A 19,597-nucleotide genomic window follows, 5' to 3' on the forward strand; every position below is an offset into this window, starting at 1 on the left:
TTCAAGAAATGGAGATCACGTGGAGGGTTATCAGGGAGGGAGAGGGGAACCATGGGGGGGAAGGTACAGGGAATAAGAAGCAGAATAGGTAGGCACAAAATAGGGGGAGGTTAAGAATAGTATAGGAAATGGAGAAGTTAGAGAGCTTATATGTATACCCCATGGACATGAACTAAGGTGGAGGGGAGAGTGCTGGAGAGTGAGGGGGGTGGTACAGGGAAGAGGGGGAGAAAGGGGAGAAAAAAATTTGGACAACTCTAATAGCATAATCAATAAAATATACTTGAAAAAAGAGAGACCATAAAAAAATTAAACTGTTGTTCATTTACACAGTACAATACTACACAGTGAAAACAAAGATGGAAATCTGTACCATCCTTTGTGACAGCATGGATGGAACTGGAAAGTATTATGCTCAGAGAAATAAGCCAGCAGTGAAAGACAAATACCGTATGATCTCACCTATAAGTGGAACCTATAAGTGGAACCTAATCCACAAAACCAACAAACAAGCAACATAAAACCAGAAACATGGAAATAAGGAACAAACTGTCAGTGTTCATGGGGGAAGAAGGGTGAGGGAAGGGGTAACATGGGAAAGAAAGGGAAGGGGCAAGTCAAGGAACAGGAATAGAGGACTCATGGGCACGGACAGTGGGATGGGGACTGACTGTGGGAGGGGGCAGGGGAGAACAATGGGGAAAAAGGTGGGACAACTATAATGGAACAACAATAAAAAAAAAAACCTAACACTGTCTCTACCTTTGTCAGTCTATTAACCTTCTCATGTGTAGAACTAACAGGGATTTTAGCTTCCAATCAGCACTCAGTCATATACTCTAGCGTTAAACTAACCCTGAATAAAAAAGTCTTTACCCAAACATTAAAAAAAGAAGGGTATAGAAATGAATGTAAAACTAGAAAAAGTGTCATTTTCATCTCACATTATGGCAAATGTATTTTGATGTCCTAAAGGCAACAAAACAGTTGTTGAGAGGAAAAAACACCAATTTAAAATATGCTTCCATAAAATTAAAAAAAGGAAAATTTGTAACTTTTGGTAAGAAGGTATATATGAAGTAGGTTCTTTCTAGATATTGGGCTGGCCAAACAGTCCATTTAGTTTTTTTCTATAAAATAAAGGACACATTTTTTCATTTTTACCAATAACTTTTTTGATTTGGATATTTTGAGCATGTTGGCTATCTCACATGTGGTATAACATTCATTGATCTCAAGTAATGTCTTGATTTGATTGCTGTCAACTTCTACCGATCTACCCGACCATGGAGCATCTTCCAGTGAGAAATCTCCAGCATGAAACTTTGCAAACCACTTTTGACACATTCTATCAGTCACAGTATGTTCTCCACACTCTGCACGAATCTGTTTTGTGTGTTTCAGTTGTGATTTTACCTTTCTTGAAATAATAAAGCATAATGTGCCAAAAAGGTTGTATATTTTCTCCCATCTTCAATATTAAAATGGCTACACAAAAATTCACCAATTTCAGTGTTTAAGCTCATACTGATATGACAGCTACCACAATATAATCTAACAAATTCATTTCACATGAAGTTAAAGACAACTAAGTGCTACTAGAACCATCTTATGGAAAAAAAACAAATGAACTTCCAGTACTGCCACCCAGTACTTCCTCTTTCTAAATTAAGAGAATTAATAAAAAGATTTCTTTTAAGCTATTAGTTTCTTATTTGATATATTCTACATAAGATGGGTATACTTTGAAATATTTCAAATGAAAACAACTGTTCTCAACTACTATTCTCTACTCCAAGAATACCTGAATATTATTTATGGAAGATAAATTTAAAACTGCTGGTGCTTTAAGTAGGAGAAAACTCCAATCTTTAGAATGTACGGGATGGCAAATTGACTGCTATTTCTTTATAGCTGCAAATCTGGTGAGAAGGTTTTACTGAAAATTCATATGTGAAGTAAACAACAATATTTACATTTTAAATAGACTTTACTTTTTAGAACCTTTTTGGATTTACCTAAAAATTATGCAGATAGTACAAAAAGTTCTCTTACACCCCTCTTCGTTCAGGACACAATTTTTCCTGTTTTTGACATCTTGCATTAGTGTGGAATGTTTTTCAAGTTGGTGGGCCAATATTGACACATTAATATTAACTAAAGCCCTTAGTTCACATTAGGGTGCACACTTTGTGTTACACATACTATGAATTTTGAAAAATATGTAACATCATGTGTCCACCATTATTACAGTATCATACAGCATAGCTTTACTGCCCTTAATATGCTCTGTGCTCCGTCTGTCATCCCGCCTCCTTTCCTGGCAACCACTACTCCTTTTTCTCTCTCTGGTTTTGCGTTTTCCAGCATGCCATGTAATTGGAGTTATAGTAGGTGGCTTCTTTCACTTAGCAATATGTATTTAAAATTCTTCCATGTCTTTTTGGAGCTTGATATCTCATTTCTTTACATCACTGAGTAGCATGTCATGCATACATGTACCACAGTTTGTTTTTTCACGATGACCTGTTGAAGGACATCTTAGTTGCTTCCAGTTTGGGTAATTATGAATAAAGCTGCCTTAAATGTTGGTGTGCAGGTTTTTGTGTGGACTTAACTGTTCATCTAATTTGGGTAAATACCTAGGAGTGTAATTACTGTATTGTATTTATAATCAGTAATAAATGAGAGTGCGCTTTATTCTATAAGGTCTGTGTCTAGATTAATGGTTTTTTGCATATCAATACCCAGTTGTCCCAACACCATTTGCTAATAAGTCTGTTCTTTGTCCATTGATGTGCTTCTGATCTTTCTCAAAAGTCAGGTAACTACCTTTGTGTGTATGTATTTCTGGGATGTCAATTCCATCCTATTGATCTATCTGTCTCCTCTTTCATGAATGCCACACTGTCTTGATCTCCTTGTCAATCTCTATAGAAGAATTAGTTAGGATATTTATTGGGATAGTATTGAATCTATAGAGCAAGTTGGGAAAACTTAGCATATTAATAATATTATCTCATTATATATTTAACTCTTGATTTCTTCCATCAGAGTTTTGTAGTCTTAATACCTACTTTTTAAGATGGCCTATTATGGAAGTTAAAATTTCTCAATCTAAATGCAATATAATCATATTAAGACTTGTACTTTTAAATTACAACTATTTTTAAATAATATTCTCCAGTACTCAAAAACAAAAGAAAAATTTGCAGCCTGGGGACATCTTAATGAAGTAAAAATGCATCGTTAACAAGCAGGAATTAATAAAAAACAATTTCCTCAATAACTGGTAAACATAAATTGCAGTCACTGGCGTCTAGAAGGCCTAACTGCACAGCATTCATCACATGGAGAGGTCGGTACTACACCTTTCATTTCTAGTGGTATGATTCCTGAATGTGTATATTTCTTCCTCTACAAATTATAAAGGAACCTCATAAAAATTTATGATTTATAATTATTGAGTCTTTGCAATGAGACAGATGAACTTTAATATGACTAAATGTAAAATAATAAATCATTGATAATGTCATTCAAAAATAACATCTATAAAGATATCTTTTTGTTGTTATTTTTTTTGTTCAATGACAGTTGTCCCCATTTTCCCCCCATTGCTCTCCCCTGCCCTGCTCACCCCCCACCACCACATTCAATCTCTCCCTCCTTTGTCCTTGTCCATGTGTCCTTTACACATTTTCCTTGACTTGGCCCTTCCCCTTCTTTCCCCAGCTATACCCCTTTCCCTTCCCCTCTGGTCACTGTTAGTTTGTTCTTTATTCCCATGCCTCTGGTTCTATTTCTTGAAAAGGAATTTAGTGATTTAAAGGTCTACCAGTGAATTTATTTTATTTTACTTAACTTAATCTGTCAATGACTTTTAATGATGTTTTACACTATTACTAAGAGAATCCAAGTTAACTTATGTGAATGAATCCATTTGGAAAATATTGCCTAACATGTAGTTGGTTTTCAGTAAATGTTTGAGATTGAATTAATGGCTTCATTTTAAAGTGAATAAATTACTTGTCCATATACCTGTGGTTTTATTTCTGGGCTCTGAATTCTGTTCCATTGGTCTATGTGTCTGTTTTTCTATCATGCTGTTTTGATTATCATAGCTCTGTAGTATAATATGAAGTCAGGTAGTGTGATATCTCCACCTTCATTCAGAGGGGTGGGTGTAGTAAAGGGTAAAGGGGGCCAAATATATGGTGATAGAAGATGATTTGACTTTGGATGGTGAACACACAATGCAATATACAGATCATGTATCGTAGAACATACACTTGAAATCTATATGACCCTATTAATCAATGTCACCTCGATAAATTTAATTAAAAATAAAAATTAATGTGAATAAATTAACCAATAATTAGGACAAAGAGAAAGTATTGACAGAGTTTTAAGATGAAACCAACAGGCATACAGAAGTAACACAATAATATGTACCATCATTTTTTGAAAAATTACTAGTTATGTAAGCATCAAGTCACTATATCATACACTGAAACTAATATAATATTGTAAGTCAATTATACTTCACTAGAAGAAAAAAAGAAAAATTACTAAGATTAGGTTTTTATTAATCAAAGCAAGGAGGGAAAGGTATTCAGATACCAGTATCTTTAGATATAAATTTTAGTTATATAACTTATTCTAAAATGAACACAATTAAATTCTGATTTAATTAAAAATAACTTTAATTATTTCACAAGAGAAATTAGTCCCTTTAGTTAAATTTTCAGTAAAATAATTTTGTATCAGAAATAGCCCAAATCACACAGCAATAATGTAGAAAATGAATGATAATAATTACACTTTTGCTTTTTACCTAACTGAATTTATGTACGGGCATATATGGGAATATATATAAATATATACAATTTTTGTGTATGTATATACATACATGCTCAAACATATATATAGTATGTGTGTTACATATATAAAATATTAATACACTCCCCTTTCAATTCAATTCAATAAGAATTGAAAGGGGAGTTTCTCTAAAAATGGTTTTAGTTCTTAACACTTCAGCCTCTAAATCTCCATACAAAACATCTAAGACATTTTAAAGAGGAAATTAAAACTTTAAGTGCAAATACTGGTTCTGTGCATCTATTGGAGCATTTAGAGGAGCATTCATTCACACCTCACATATATTCACTAAATATTGAGATAATAATATCTAACAGGCACTGTCCAAGGCCTTCGGGATAAAAAAATAAAGATGACTAGAGAGGTACAAAGTGTGGTAGAAAGGCAGCGATGTACACAAATGATTATAATAAACTGTATTAGTGATCCAGTAATACATGTTCACAGAATGTCAAATGAACCAGGGAGTTAGCTGGGCGAAGGGAAGAATCTCTGAGTGATGGTGCTGGAGACTGGATACATATATTCAGGCCTCAAAATATAATGGCTTGTCTGAGGGTGGGAGCTACTCAGCCTGTCTTGGGGGCGACTTCTGGACTTCAGGATAGAGTACTGAGTGGGATAGGCCCAGGTGTGACAGCAGGCTGGGAACAGGAGGGGAAACACCCATGACCCTTTATTCTTTCTGTCCACTGGTCTACATGCAGGAAGAGGCTGAGGCCAGGCTGCCAGGCTGGGCTAGGTGTGGATGCTCACTTTCCGTGCAGCAGTATTTCATTGCACAAAACCATCCTTCATCTCCCTTTGCCTGTTCCCCACATTGCCTTTGTCCCTCCCCAGGACGGGACAGAAGAGCTGGGAGAAAGCAGTCAGTGTACCCTCCCAACAATTCCCCTTGAAGGTCTCCACACTCCTCATGGGCTCCACCTAATGCAGGGGGTCACTCCTGGAGGAGACCCACCGCTACCCTCCGTGTGTCCCAAGCCTGGAGCAGATTTGCCCTCTTGGCCCTCCCAGCTCTGTCAGAAACTGTGCCCTCGCTTTTTGTTATCTGAGGTTCACCAGGTGTAGTTGGCTTTGTCTGGGGGGAGATGTTAGTTCTTCTACTTTCTTACCCCACCCTGTTCCCTCTTCTGTGTCTTTGCTGCCCTCCTTCCTTCCCACTACCCATGTGCATGAGCAAACATGCAACTAAACCCTGGGACTTTGCAGTCAAATGAAGCCAAGCTTCTCACACTCTCTTTTTTGGTTTGTGATGAGATGAAGGCATACAACATATTTACTAATTTAATGCATTGTGAACAAAGGCACATATATAAATGGCTTGTGCAGGGTATGAACAGTCCCTCCATTAAAGCACTACATATATGCTAGCTCACTTAAAAGCATGGTGGGATTCCAGAACTATGGTTCTGTGTGGCAAAGTGGGCAGATTCTACTTCTAGGAATAAGAAAAAACACTTGCAGTTTCCCGTTTGTATTAAAACAGATAAGGCAGAGTACTGTTGGCTTTTTATCCAAGTAGGGCCCTAAGTGGTGTGTTTTATGTTCTGTATAGATTTATTGATATTTAGAAATACCATCATTGAACAGAATCAGCATGTCTGTGAGGGTGATGTATAATCTCAATTTTTTGTATAGATTTAGAATAATGACTGTTACACTCAGAGCTGTATCTTCTCTGGGTAAAGGAAGATTATGGTCTGCTGAAACCTAATGGGAGAATTAATGGTTTTCGAAACAGTGCATTTTAATGCAGTACTAACCAGCAAAGACCTAGCTATCTGCTCTCCCAACATAATGATCTCCATATCTATACTAATCAATGCAAATAATTATCCTGCCATTTGGTAATATTAGGATGAATGTGGACTTTCTTCCCCCAGGGTGTTGGTTCCAGTGCCTAATGCAGCTCTATAAACTATGCAGAAGCAAATTTAAGTCATGCTCAATAGGAGTAATTAAAAAGTCTTTTAACATGGCTAACCCTTTGAATTCATTTAATTATTTTAGATCCAATGTGGGGGAAAAAAGGTTACTTTTCTCTTAAAGTTGACCCAGAATTATTTCAAGCATTTTGGAGATTTTTCTTCTTTCTGCTGTACAGATTTGTTTTGCGTAAACGAGTCCTATTAGTCTAAAAATAGACTCCTTGTAGAATATTCTTAACTTTTCTGTGTGGGCCCTAATGTACATTCTGCACCATCCCTGTCTGGAACAACATGAGAGAATGCCCTCTGGTCTGTTTCACTGTGAAGGCTTTCTGGAAGAATAAAGCGAAAAGGCTACTTAGACAATATTTGATGTGAAGAAAAGCTGGGAGAGTAAGAGGCAGAATGAACAACTTACAGATATGACTAGCACTTAACATTAATGGTGAGGTGATTCTGCATCAAATCCATGTTAAGATTATTCGATTGTCTTTCAAGGAAACCTACATGAAACATAGTTCACTTGGAACTATGCATCTTACCTTTCTGAAAGAAAGAGGATGGACTCTCCCAAAGTAGCCACATAATTTGAAAAGAATAATAATTTACAAAAGTAAAGAAACAGGTAGAAGCTTCAGAAAGTGAAGTGATAATGCAGAGGATGCTAAAGATTTTTTTCCAGGTCCCAAAATCATAGCTTATTTTTTATTGAATTTATTAAAGTAACATTGGTTAATAAAATTATATATGTTTCAGGTGTGCGATTCTATAATACATCATCTGTGTACTGTATTGTGTGTTCACCACCCTGTCAAGTCTCCTTCCACCGCCATTTATCCTCCCTTTACCGTCTTCCATCTCCTCTCACCCCCCTTCCCTCTGGCAGTCACCATACTGTTGTCTGTGTCCAGGAGTCTCCCTTTTTAGTTTGCTTAATCCCTTCACCCTTCTTACCCAGCCCCTAACCCTCTTCCCTCCAATAGCTTTCAGTCTGTTCTCTGTGTCCACGAGTCTGTCTCCGCTTTGTTAGTTTATTTTGTTCATTAGATTCCACATATAAGTGAAATCATATGGTACAATACTTATCTTTCTCTGACTGGCTTAATTCATTTAGCATAATACACTCCAGGTTCATCCATGCTGTTGGAAAAAGGTAAGATTTCCTTCTTTTTTTTTTACAGCTGAGTAGGATTCCGTTGTGTAAATATACCATAGTTTTTTTATCCACTTACCTACTGATGGGCACTGGGCTGCTTCCAAATCTTAGGTATTGTAAATAATGCAGCAGTGAATGTAGTGTTTCAGGCTTCTTCAGATAATTCCCAGAAGTGGAATCAGTGGATCATAGGCAGCTCCATTTTTAATTTTTTGAGGTAACTCCATACTGTTTTCCATAGTGGCTGTGCCAATCTGCATTCCCACCAACAGCGCCCAAGAGTTCCCTTTTCTCCACATCCTCACCCGAGGCCAGCACTTGTTTGTTGATTTATTGATGATGGCCATTCTGACAAGTGTGAGATGGTATCTCATTGTGGTTATAATTTGCATCTCTCTGAGGATTAGTGATGTTGAGCATCCTTTCCTATGTCTATTGGCCCTCTGCGTGTCCACTTTGGAGAAGTGTCTATTTAGGTCCTTTGCCTATTTCTTAATTGGATTTTTGTTGTGTGGTATTTTTTGTTTTTGGGGTTTTTTGGTGTTGAGGCTTTTGTTGATAATATGGCTTTTACCCTGAAATAATTTTGTATTTCTTTTAACTACCTACATTTAATAAACATATACTTATGTATATAGAAATAATGTACAAATGAATCTTCTCTGACATGTATACTCTCACACCATCTATGAAATCCTATATATCTCTCATATATTCTGAGATAGCCCTTTTCTTTCTAAATGTTTATTTCCTAAGTTAGCCTTTCTCATTAAATCAATTAATAGTCACTAAATTTTGTGTTAGAATTAAGCTTGCCTATTAAAAAAATGTCAACTAGAGAAAAAGCTTTGCTCTGTGAACTCAAGTTATGCGTAAAAGAAACTGATGGCTTTCAGCCAGAGTTGTATAATCAACTTCCTTGCATAACTAGGATGCCAAGAATTTAATGTGCTTTTTAAAATTTCTAAAAAGGTTTATGTTTGTTTGTTCTTATATTTTCTTAGTCTACCATGGCAGCTCATGTTTCTAGAACCAACAGCCATTAGCAGGTCTATGAAGTAGCAGAAATTTGTTTATAATTGCTATTTCTAAGGAGCTCAAATATGATTATCTTTATCTGAGAAGAGCTTCCTTTCTTGTCTACAATCTTCCCCACATACTGTTCTCTCCCTTCTGGCTGTTCTCAGGTGAATTCAATATTATCAGGTATTGACAGACCACACCTAGGTAAGCTCAACACATTTTTATTTCACTCAGTTTTAGCTGTCCATGATCTGGTATTTATAAATGATCCAGAATCATAATCCAGAGATCTTTTATAGGCAGTGTTATGCTGGTAATATTTCATCACTTGCCTTCTGAATAAGATGGATAACATTTGCCAGTTTTTGTGGTAAGTATACTTTCTCCATGGCTAACTTCAGGATGCTAGCAAGTCTTCACAGACCCCTGTGTTGGGAAGAGATGAGCACAGTCTCCCCAGCCAATACCAACAGGCCCCAGCACAACCCTGTAAAATGAACACATGCAGGAGGCTCTGAAAATCCCTGCGCCACATTCTCTTTAATTGGCCTCACTTAGCTCTGCAGATTGGGATACACACGATGCTATTGGTGTTTCTTCTAATGGAGGAAAACCACCTTTGTATTTATTAGTACTACTGCTACCACTTTCTCAGTAAGAACTCCCCTAATTCCCCTTTCCTGGAACAAATAGGACATTAGCTACCCAAAGTGTCAGTTGTAGATGTGTTTGTTTATTAGAATAACACATAAATTAGGCCCATGTGAGAAGTGAGAGTGCCAAAGTATCAGACACTTAGAAAAGAGAGAACTCCAAAGGGATTTTAACAAGGGAGCGATCAAGTAAATTAAAGGTTGATTTTTGTACAGACCTAATAGTAAAAAATATGTAGTCAATCCTTGCAGTTCTATAAGGTCAGATAGGGGAGCTCTGTGATGTGTTATGTATAACAAAATGTTTTTAACCCAGATGATAGAGCTACCTCTCGTCTACTGATGTATATTTTTGTATCACAGGTAGCCATTGCTGCATTTTCTCCTTTACACTGTGCTAGTATATTTTTCAACCAACTGTGAAATTAAAAAGATTCTCCGTGTAGCAGTTGGATACAGTTTGTTAGTTTATATGTTATCAAAAACTGTTTAAATGGATCTCTGGTGGCATTTCAATGAAAATTACAAGCAGAATCCCAATGTTTTAGGAGTAAAGAATATTTTCAGTTACTAGTTAACTCATGTGGTTTAACTCTGCCAAGAAACTAGTCCATCACATGAAATAGCAGAGTTCTAACTCTTTCTATGGTCTTTAATTTGGTCACTCCATTTATGAAGTACTGGGGTGAGAAATGGATGTGATAAATGGGTCTCTATCTTTTTAAAGAAATGCAAGATAATATTATGCTTAAATCATCTTATTAAGTCAGGTCAAATAGTCAAGAAAATGTGAGGCACTGTTACCTAACTTAGAGAGTAAGAGAAAATTATTTTTACTTAAACTCATCAGTAGCTCCTGTCTACCCAGAAAGGTTCTTCGTACTAGAACTGCTGAGAACCTTACTAATTAGTCTTTCTGTCTCCAGACATTTTTTTTTCTTTATAGGCCTTAGTAGACACCCTTGAAAATCTTATCTTCCTAAAGCAAAACTCAAAACATTTAACTTCCCAACCTTCCTAGTAACTCTTTGCTTCAGGCCAATCCCTTCATTATTTCTTCCTGGTTAGAAGTGACTTCTCTTCTGTCTCTCATTATATCTATACTATGTTCAGGTGTTTTAAACCTTTACCATCTAAAAGAAAAATTATGGAGGGGATGAGAGGGAGAGAGAGAATATATGATAAATCAAAAGGGTAAAACATTATTATAATATTTACATATTTATCTAGGTGAATCTGGGTAAAAGGTATGCTTTGTCCTCTTCTTATTCTTACAACATTTTTGTATTTAAATTTTATTTCCAAGTAAGTATTTCTTAAAAACCTTCACTATCTGATCCCAATCTATTGAACCAATCAGAATTCCATTCTAAGCACCATCTGCTCCAGTTACACCAGATGACCCAGATGCTTACGTACGTTATTGTGTTAGAGTGAGAACTGCATGTTGCGGTCTTCCTGAAAGAGCAAGAAGCCAAATACATGGGAATCTGGGAAACAGAAGTGCCTCTGAGGTTAAGTGACCGAATCTCCCTGTTCCCTTAGGAGAGAGAGGTTTCTGAGACGCGAGATGTTCAGTGCTAAAAGCAGGAAATCCCGGGCAAATTGGGATGGTTTTGTCATCCTACTTTGGGTGGAACTCTGAAAAGATGAGCGTAGCTGATGCCAAGACTGGTGTCTGGATTCTGGGCTATGAGGCTTGAGCAGAACCTTAAATTCCAAATAAGAGCATGTCAGCTTTATTCTATGAGCAGTGAGAAATAAAACAAGAGAGAGTTGTGTTATAGGAATTATTAGTTGTGTTAAAGGCATCTTAATCTTTGATACACACATGACTGTTCCAAGAAGGAAACCAAGTCAGAGACACGTGTAGCTCCATTGTTCAAAGGGTCCTACTGCCTGCTCAGTGAAGTCCAATTACCTTAGCTAAGAATGAAGGCCTTATAAGAATTACCATGCGTGCAGGCTACATAATTAACTCTCCATCACCCCCAAATTTAACTTCGAGAGGGTTAGGGTTATTGTGTCCAATTTGCAGATGTGGAAACTGAAGGTCAGGGAGGTGGAGTACCTTCCTCAAGTGCACACAGCTGTGTGTGGCAGAACTAGAAATCGCACTAGCATCTGCCTCCAGATTCTTGCTTTTCTCTTTTAGGTTTATCAGTTACAATTTCCCCATAGAGGGTGTCTAACTCTTGCCACTGCCTAGATGTGCTGCAGGCTTTTGCTAGTAGGCTGTCCTCCTTAGGTTCCACCCACCTAAAACCCTACCTGTCTTTAATGACATTCTCTCTGTGCAAATTTCCCCATAATAATCCATCTAGAAATTGTTTCTCTTACCTCTAAACCCCTAGGGGGTGTGTGTGTGTTTAATCATTCAGTAGCCCTTTCCATGTGGACAGTTACTTAAAAAAAACAATATAATGGTTTAGAGGGTATGAATTGTACTTTCAGATGAGATGTAAGTTAAATTCTGCATCTACTCCTCTCTTAGGTAGTGTGTGATCTTGCTCTGTGGCACTAGGCCATTTTAGCCTCAGTTTCCTCAAATATAAAAGTCAATATACTGTTATATTATTTATAGGATTACTATAAAGGTTAATAAGATAACAATGTAAAAGATGACCTAACGTAGTATCTGACCATTGTCACCAATAAAATTTTAAAGGTATTAAGGGCAAAATATTGTTTTGCATTTTTTCCTTATTTGGTTCTGAGTGCTGTGTTTTGAAAATATAAGGCACTCAATAAATGTTTGTTTAATGAATTAGATAAGGGTTTATATCAAGTGGTGGCATTGGAATAGAAAGGAAGAAAGATTTTTGAGGAGGAACAAATAAAATGTAATGGACAGATATGTGTTTGGTAAGGCTTCTGGGGAAAGAATTCAAAATGCCTGAAGTTTTGAGTCTAAGATTTGTGTACTAAAATAAGGTAGAAAAGGGCTTTCATTAATTTTGGTTTTATTAAATATAAAATTATCAAGCAATTAAAGCCACATAGGATAGGGTGAGTCTTCTACAGGTTAGAGCTTGGTCCTCCATGTTGGTCTGGGCTGAAGTCATTTATACCAACTGTGTGACCTTGTATAAATTACTCCATGCCTCCGTTTCCTCTCCTGTAAAAGGATAATAATACTTCCAATAATGAAAGTAAACCATTTATCATAGCACCTGGTACGCAATAAGCACTGAGTCAAGGAGAACAACAATAACAAAAGTAGTCAGGACTATTTTAATGTTAAAAGGAAAGGATGTAGGAATTTAACTTAAGCAGACACTACCTGTATTTATTTGATTAAACAGTAAGCTTTGCTGCTGTGAGCATATTCAGAGCCAAACTAATGTCATGCTGCATTCAAGGATTAGACACATTCTACTCTTGGCTCTTCTACTGCTGTTGCCCAACTCTCAGACCTCTGGATCCCTTAGAACAGGGGTGTCAGAGTCATTTTCACCAGGGGCCACATCAGCCTTGCAGTTGCCTTCAAAGGGCCAAATGTAATTTTAGGACTGTATAAATGTAACTTCTCCTTAACAGTTAAGGGAGAGCGTGGCGCTGCTGCCGGGTAGAAACAAGGTGCTGGGCCGGATAAAACAAGGCAGAGGGCCGGATTCATCCCCTGGCCTTGTGTTTGCCCCCTGTGCCTTAGAACAACCTCTTCACCAAAACTGGAGGAAGAGCTGGTGTTCACAGGGTTTATCCCTCCCGAGATGTAGACCTATTAGGGAGGCTACCTTGGCCTTTGATTTACAAGAGAAAGGCTCAGACTCTACCGCCCTCTGGAAACGGCCAGTGATCAAATTCCTGTGTGAAATATGCCCCAATTACATGTGAGCTGGGTTTGCCCAGCTCAGAGCCTGGCAAACCTAATCCTACAGGTTTTAATTTTAATGAAATTTTAGAGTATTTATTTTAATCAATATATTTCATGTTATATTTTAATACTCTTCATGTTATATCCCGATATTGCCAATGAAGTAAATTTGTACCTTCAGTAATTTTTTTCTTTTGAATGATTCTTTGAAAACTTGTGAAAAACTTTTATCTTAGCAAAATAAGTAAAGATTGTTCTCTAGCTTTTCAAGGAACATAACAGTTTGGCTGAGAATACCTAGGAAGCTTTAGCTTCAAAGTACTTGGCCTTGAGAGTTATCAAAGTGGCATTCACGCCGCGCTGGAGAATTTACAGCTGTTAAGGAATAGCATCATTTAACACGTGCACTCACAGGTTTTTTTGTTGTTGAAGAAAATGTCATATTTGACTTTAACATGGATTACAATTTTTTCCAAGAATATTTCTTCTGTTTTTTTCTGTGGCAAAGTAGCTGTAGTTGCTATGCCATCAGTTCTGTTGCTATGGGGGATGCCTTGGGTGTTTGCCAGACTAGGATTGGTGATTTCAGCACCCTTATGTTCAGTGGTTGACATTTTTCTATGTTGAATCATTCTATTTTATCTCAATTTGATAGGCAGATTTAATGTTGATAATCTTTGAAAGAACTAAAATTAGATACAAAAGAATCTGTTTCCTTAGAAAACTTATTAAGAAATCATGTAGTATGTATATGAAACATACCTTTATATATGGGCATGGGAGACTAAACGGTGATATATTTAGAAACTTGCCTGTGCACAAGACATGTGACTTTTAAGTCATGAGATTCAGAGAAATAAAAAGGGACAAATGTTGGCACTTATGCAGTCATCCTGAACAGAGAAATTATTTGAAATTGGAGGTGACTACATCCTGTCAATTTCATTGACAATCGTCAAAATGAATATAATAACTGTTACTTGAGATTCATTCTCCAGAAATGCACTTCTCTGCTTTCCTCTCTGCCTTTGAGATGCTTGTGTCTTTGGTAAAGGGTCTCTACCCTTGGACCAACTTTCTAACTGAACTGCCCTCACCTCTGTAATGTGGTGAGACTAAATGAGTGTGTAAGACAAATGCCAAACCAAAATTTGAAACTTTTTAAAAAGAAAAAAAAAGGAACTCATTGCCACAGTGATCGCCCCCCTTCTTGATTTTCTTTATCTCAAGAACAGTAGAAATAACCTTTGAAAAACATGATCTAGGAGCTTCTGTTCCCTGATTGCTTAGTCACTAGTTCATTTAAATAGGATAAGACCCAAAATTGTGATTTTTCCAAATATATATTCACAAGGGGGGTTGAAAAGGGGATGTAAGTTGGCTTAGTGTTAGGGGAATCAAGCTTTTATTACTGAGTAGCATATAATGACCATATATTATAATTACTTTTTCCATGGCATTTGTATTGTTGAACAGTTAGAGAACATTGGAAGCTAGGTTTATGAGTGAATTTGACATTTCCACAATAAAGTTTATTTTAGCAAATAACTTTGAATCATTTTCTGAAAGCATTAATTCTCAACTGCTGGGTGGATTTTTATCTCGATAATTCCTCTCCTAAGAATGATTTCTGTCTTTAATAATTAAAAAACTATATGCATCTGAGTTTCAGAGAACACAATTTAGTGTTAATTTCAAGGAATTACTTGTATAGGTCTTTTTAGATTAGTGAGGTATATATGAAAATATAAATGCAGACACTGTATTCTTGAATTAAAGTTGTTTATTTTTCACTATACATAGAAAGTGATAACTAAAGAGGACTTCGAAGTATGAAGAATTCCCATGTTCATTTCATGGTGATATAGTATATAGTCTTGTGCATATTTAAGCCTTAAGTGTGTAGCATATATACAAACAGAATACAGTGAAGGAAAAAGAACAGAAGCATATGTTGTTCTCAGGCTGTGTCCTCATCTCTGCCTTCCATCTATCTCCCCACCCAAAGCAAATAAACAATGACATGTGGAACCTGAATGCGCACAAGTGTTGTATTTTAAGATTTGCAAAATAATTCAAATTATTCTTTTTTGTAGACACCTAGGAGGGAAGTGAATAATATTATTCTTATTTAACTCTGTCAGTGCTCTTGGATGGCCTGAAGTAAGTGAGGTATGTAACATTGCAGAGTAACACTCACAGATTTAACAAAACAGGAACAAGCAATAGGATTATCTCATTCCACAGGCGTTTCAAACCCAGCTGCCCCATGGACGTGACCGCCATATCACTCGTGCATAACTCAATTTTTGCATATATGACACTCTGTTCTTACTGCCATCACTTTATTGTCTGCTTTTCCCAGTGAGCTTCTGGGTGGTTGAGCCTGTCCTTTATTTGTTTATATCTCAATCACTTCAATTAGTGATCCTTATGTAGCTTATCTCATTTTCCCTCTCGGATTTGCTTCTTTTCCTACACTCTGTCCACCTGTAATCTGACATCCCATGCCAGACATCCTGGGTTCATCCATAATCTCTCTGGGTCTCTTTTGTTGCTTCTCCAATCGATCATCTGTTCTGTTCAACTCCTTTAAATCCCGTCTTCATTATTCCTGCCACAGCATTACTCCATGCCCTAATTCACACTCGCCCAGACTCTGCTTTTAGCTTCCATCTGGTCGCTATATCCAGTCTCACTCTTCTCCAAGGATTTTTATAAAACAGAAATCAGCCCTCTTTCTCACCATGCCAATAGACATTCTATAAACTTGACATGTCCAAACCTAACCCTTGAGCTTCCCTAACACCAAAAACTTTTTCAACTTCATTCTTCCCATCAAAGTAAATGGGTCTTAATTGTTCCCAATTCTAAGGCCCAAAACCTTGGGGTCTTTCCGAACTACTCTCTATCATGCCCAATATTCAATTAACCATTTCGCTTTGCCTTGAAAATGTGTGTAGAATCTTACCAGTTCTTCCTGCTTATTGGGCCATCAGCCTATTCAAAGTCATCATCCCCGGATGCCCAGACCTCTGCTCTAGTCCCTGACAGTGTATCTGCACCTTCACCTTCTGTACTACCTTGTCGGGTTCTTACAGGGGTGAGTGTATGATGCAGTGAGTGGATTATTTTATATCTTACAGATAAAGACCCTTTGACACTAAGAGTTTGACTGTGAGTGATGGAGCAAAGACTTGCCCCAGTTTCTGGTTCCGAAACTCATATTCTCTTCACCTGTGACAACTGAGCCTTGTCAAGGGGTCCAGGTGACTGGTTTACAGTGACACACGTGTATAGAGGAAGAACAAAGACTGGAACTAAACTCAGTACTCTCCCCAATCAGGTAGTACATAATCTTACATGTGGAACATTAAGGGTACATTTATTTGACTAATAACATTTAAAATGAAAATACACCTATGAGATTAGCAAATTGAACTTTAGTTAATTCTTTTTTATTGTTCAATTATAATTGTCCCAGTTTTCCCCCCATTTCTCTCCCCTGCCCAGCCCACCCACTCCCACTCCCTCAGTCAGTCCCCACCCTGTTGTCCATTAACCTGGGTCCTTGAACTTTAGTTAATTCTGTATGGAAACGTGAAACCTTTCTCTGAGAGCTGAAATCATGTCACAAAGGAACTGGAATTATTTTTAAAAACTGTATTCACAACAGGCAGTACATATTAATGATAACTGCAACAATATATAATTGTACTTTTCTGTATACATTTTATGAAATTATCTCCCTTGTGTATACTAATATGTAGACATTTATTCCAAAAGATTCAAAGTATTTTATTTTTCCAATAATAAAGGATGGACCAGGGTGTGTTCTTTTCACACTTACATAAATGTGTCTATTAAAAATTATTATCCACATTAAGGGAATGCAAAACCACAGTGAGGTACCACTTCACATCCTGAGTCAGCTATCATATATACATATATAAAAAAGGGTTGGTGAGGCCATAGAGAAATTGGAACTCATGCATTGCTGGTTGGGAATTTAAATGGTCCAGTCCCTATGGAAAACAGTATAGTGGTTCCTTAAAAAGTTAAACATAGAATTCTCATACAATTCAGCAATTCCACCTCTGGTGTATGCCCAAAGCAGGGACTCTGACAGATATTTGTATACCCACGTTTGCAGCAGCCTCACTCACAATGCCCGAAAGGTAGAGATCAACCAAATGCCCATGGACAGATTAATGGATAAACAAAATGTGGTGTTCAGCCCTATGAAATTCTGATACATGCTCTGACATGGATAAACCTAGAAGACATTATGCTAAGTGAAATAAGCCAGACACAAGAGGACACATTTTGTGTGTTTCCACTAATATGAATTATCTCAAATAGGTAAATTGATAGAGACAGAAGTAGCATAATGATTACCAGGGTGGAGGAGGGAGAAATGTGGACTTATTGTTTGATGGGTACAGAGTGTCTGTGTGGGGTGATGAAAAAGTTCTGGAAATGGTTAGTGGTGACAGTTATACAACATTGTGAATGTAGTTAATACCAATAAACAGTATACTTTAGAATTGTGGGCACACAATGCATTATACAGATGATGTATCGTAGAATTTTACACTTGAAGCCTATATAATTTTATTAACTGATGTCACCACAATAAATTTAATATAAATAAATAAATAAATGTTGCTATGTTAATTTTTTATTCATGTTTTACCACAACAAAAAATATTATTCAAGAAAGAAATTAAAATGTGAATCACAGTAATTTTATGAGTTTAGTACATGTTATTTTAGACATATAAATTGTTCTGTTGCTTTGTATTATCTTTCCTGAATATTATGATTATCAATGAACCTTAAATTTAAACTAAGCTTAATGTTTTTCATTGAAGTTGGTACTGAGATAATTGTAGATTCACGTGCAGTTTTAGAAATGATACAGATATACCATATACACGTCATCCAGTTTCTTGCAATGGTAATATTTTGAAAAACTATAGTGTATCACTACCAAGACATGGTTAAAATCCACCAATCCTATTAAGATTTCAGTTTTACTTGTGTTCATTTGTGGGTGCGTATGTTTGTATACTTTGTTGTGTACAGTTTTATCACATGCATTTAGGTTCATATATCCACCATCACCATTAAGGTACAGAACAGTTTTATCACCACAAAGATCCCTTGTGACCCTGGCTGGTGTAGCTCAGTGGATTGAGTGCGGGCTGCAAATCAAAGGGCCGCAGGCTTGATTCCCAGTCAGGACACATGCCTGGGTTGTGGGCCAGGTCCCCAATGGGGGCCACATGAGAGGCAACCACACATTGATGTTTCTCTCTCCCTCTTTCTCCCTCCGTCCCCCGCCTCTAAAAATAAATAAATAAAATCTTTTTAAAAATCCCTTGTGAGACTTCTTATAAGCATGCCACCTCCCTCTGGTACCATCTGTTTTCACTTCTCCACCTCCATCCTCTCACCCCTGCCCCTCACCCTAAACTCTGTTCTGTCTCAATTTTGTCATTTCAAAAATATTATATAAATTGAATCATTTGTGATGTTATGTAAAGTTTTTATATTGGACTTTTTCACTCACGTAATTCCCTAGGGATTCATCCCAACTGTTGCTTATATTAATACTCAATTCCTTTTTTATTACAGAGTAGTATTCAGTTGTATGTATATTTAACTATTTGCCTCTTAAAGGACATCTGGTCTTTTTCCAGGTTTTGGCTGTTATGAATAAAGCTGCTGCAAACATATGTAGAGGGTGTTGTGTGAACATAAGTTTTCATTTTTCTAGAATAAATGTGCAATTGCCAAGTCATATCGTAGTTGCCTGTTAGTTTTATAAGAAACTGTCAAACTGTTTTTCAGAATCTTTGCCATTTTATATTCATTCCCGCCAGCCATGCCTGAGTGATCCAGTCCTCCACACCTGCGTGTCAGCATTTGGTGTTGTCACTGTAATTTATTGTAGACGTTCTCACTGGTGTATATTAATATTATAATTTTAATTTGCATTTCTCTTATAGCCAATGATATTGAACATCTTTTTATTTCCCATCTATATGCCCTCTTTGGTGAAATATGTACTTTAGGCTTTTGAACATTTTCTAATTTAATTGTTCATGTTATTACCATTGAATTTGAGTTCTTT

The 19,597-nt window shown here is 36.8% G+C and overlaps 1 protein-coding gene across 1 annotated transcript in view; it reads left to right on the top strand.

Moving 5' to 3' along the window:
• The window catches only part of DLGAP1 (DLG associated protein 1), an 828,057-nt gene that overhangs the window by 257,918 nt on the left and 550,542 nt on the right, over positions 1-19,597 (top strand). The gene's annotated exons all lie outside the window — the stretch shown is intronic.

The sequence above is a fragment of the Desmodus rotundus genome, chromosome 10 (assembly GCF_022682495.2).
Source record: "Desmodus rotundus isolate HL8 chromosome 10, HLdesRot8A.1, whole genome shotgun sequence".
In the NCBI taxonomy this organism is placed as follows: Eukaryota; Metazoa; Chordata; class Mammalia; order Chiroptera; family Phyllostomidae; genus Desmodus; species Desmodus rotundus.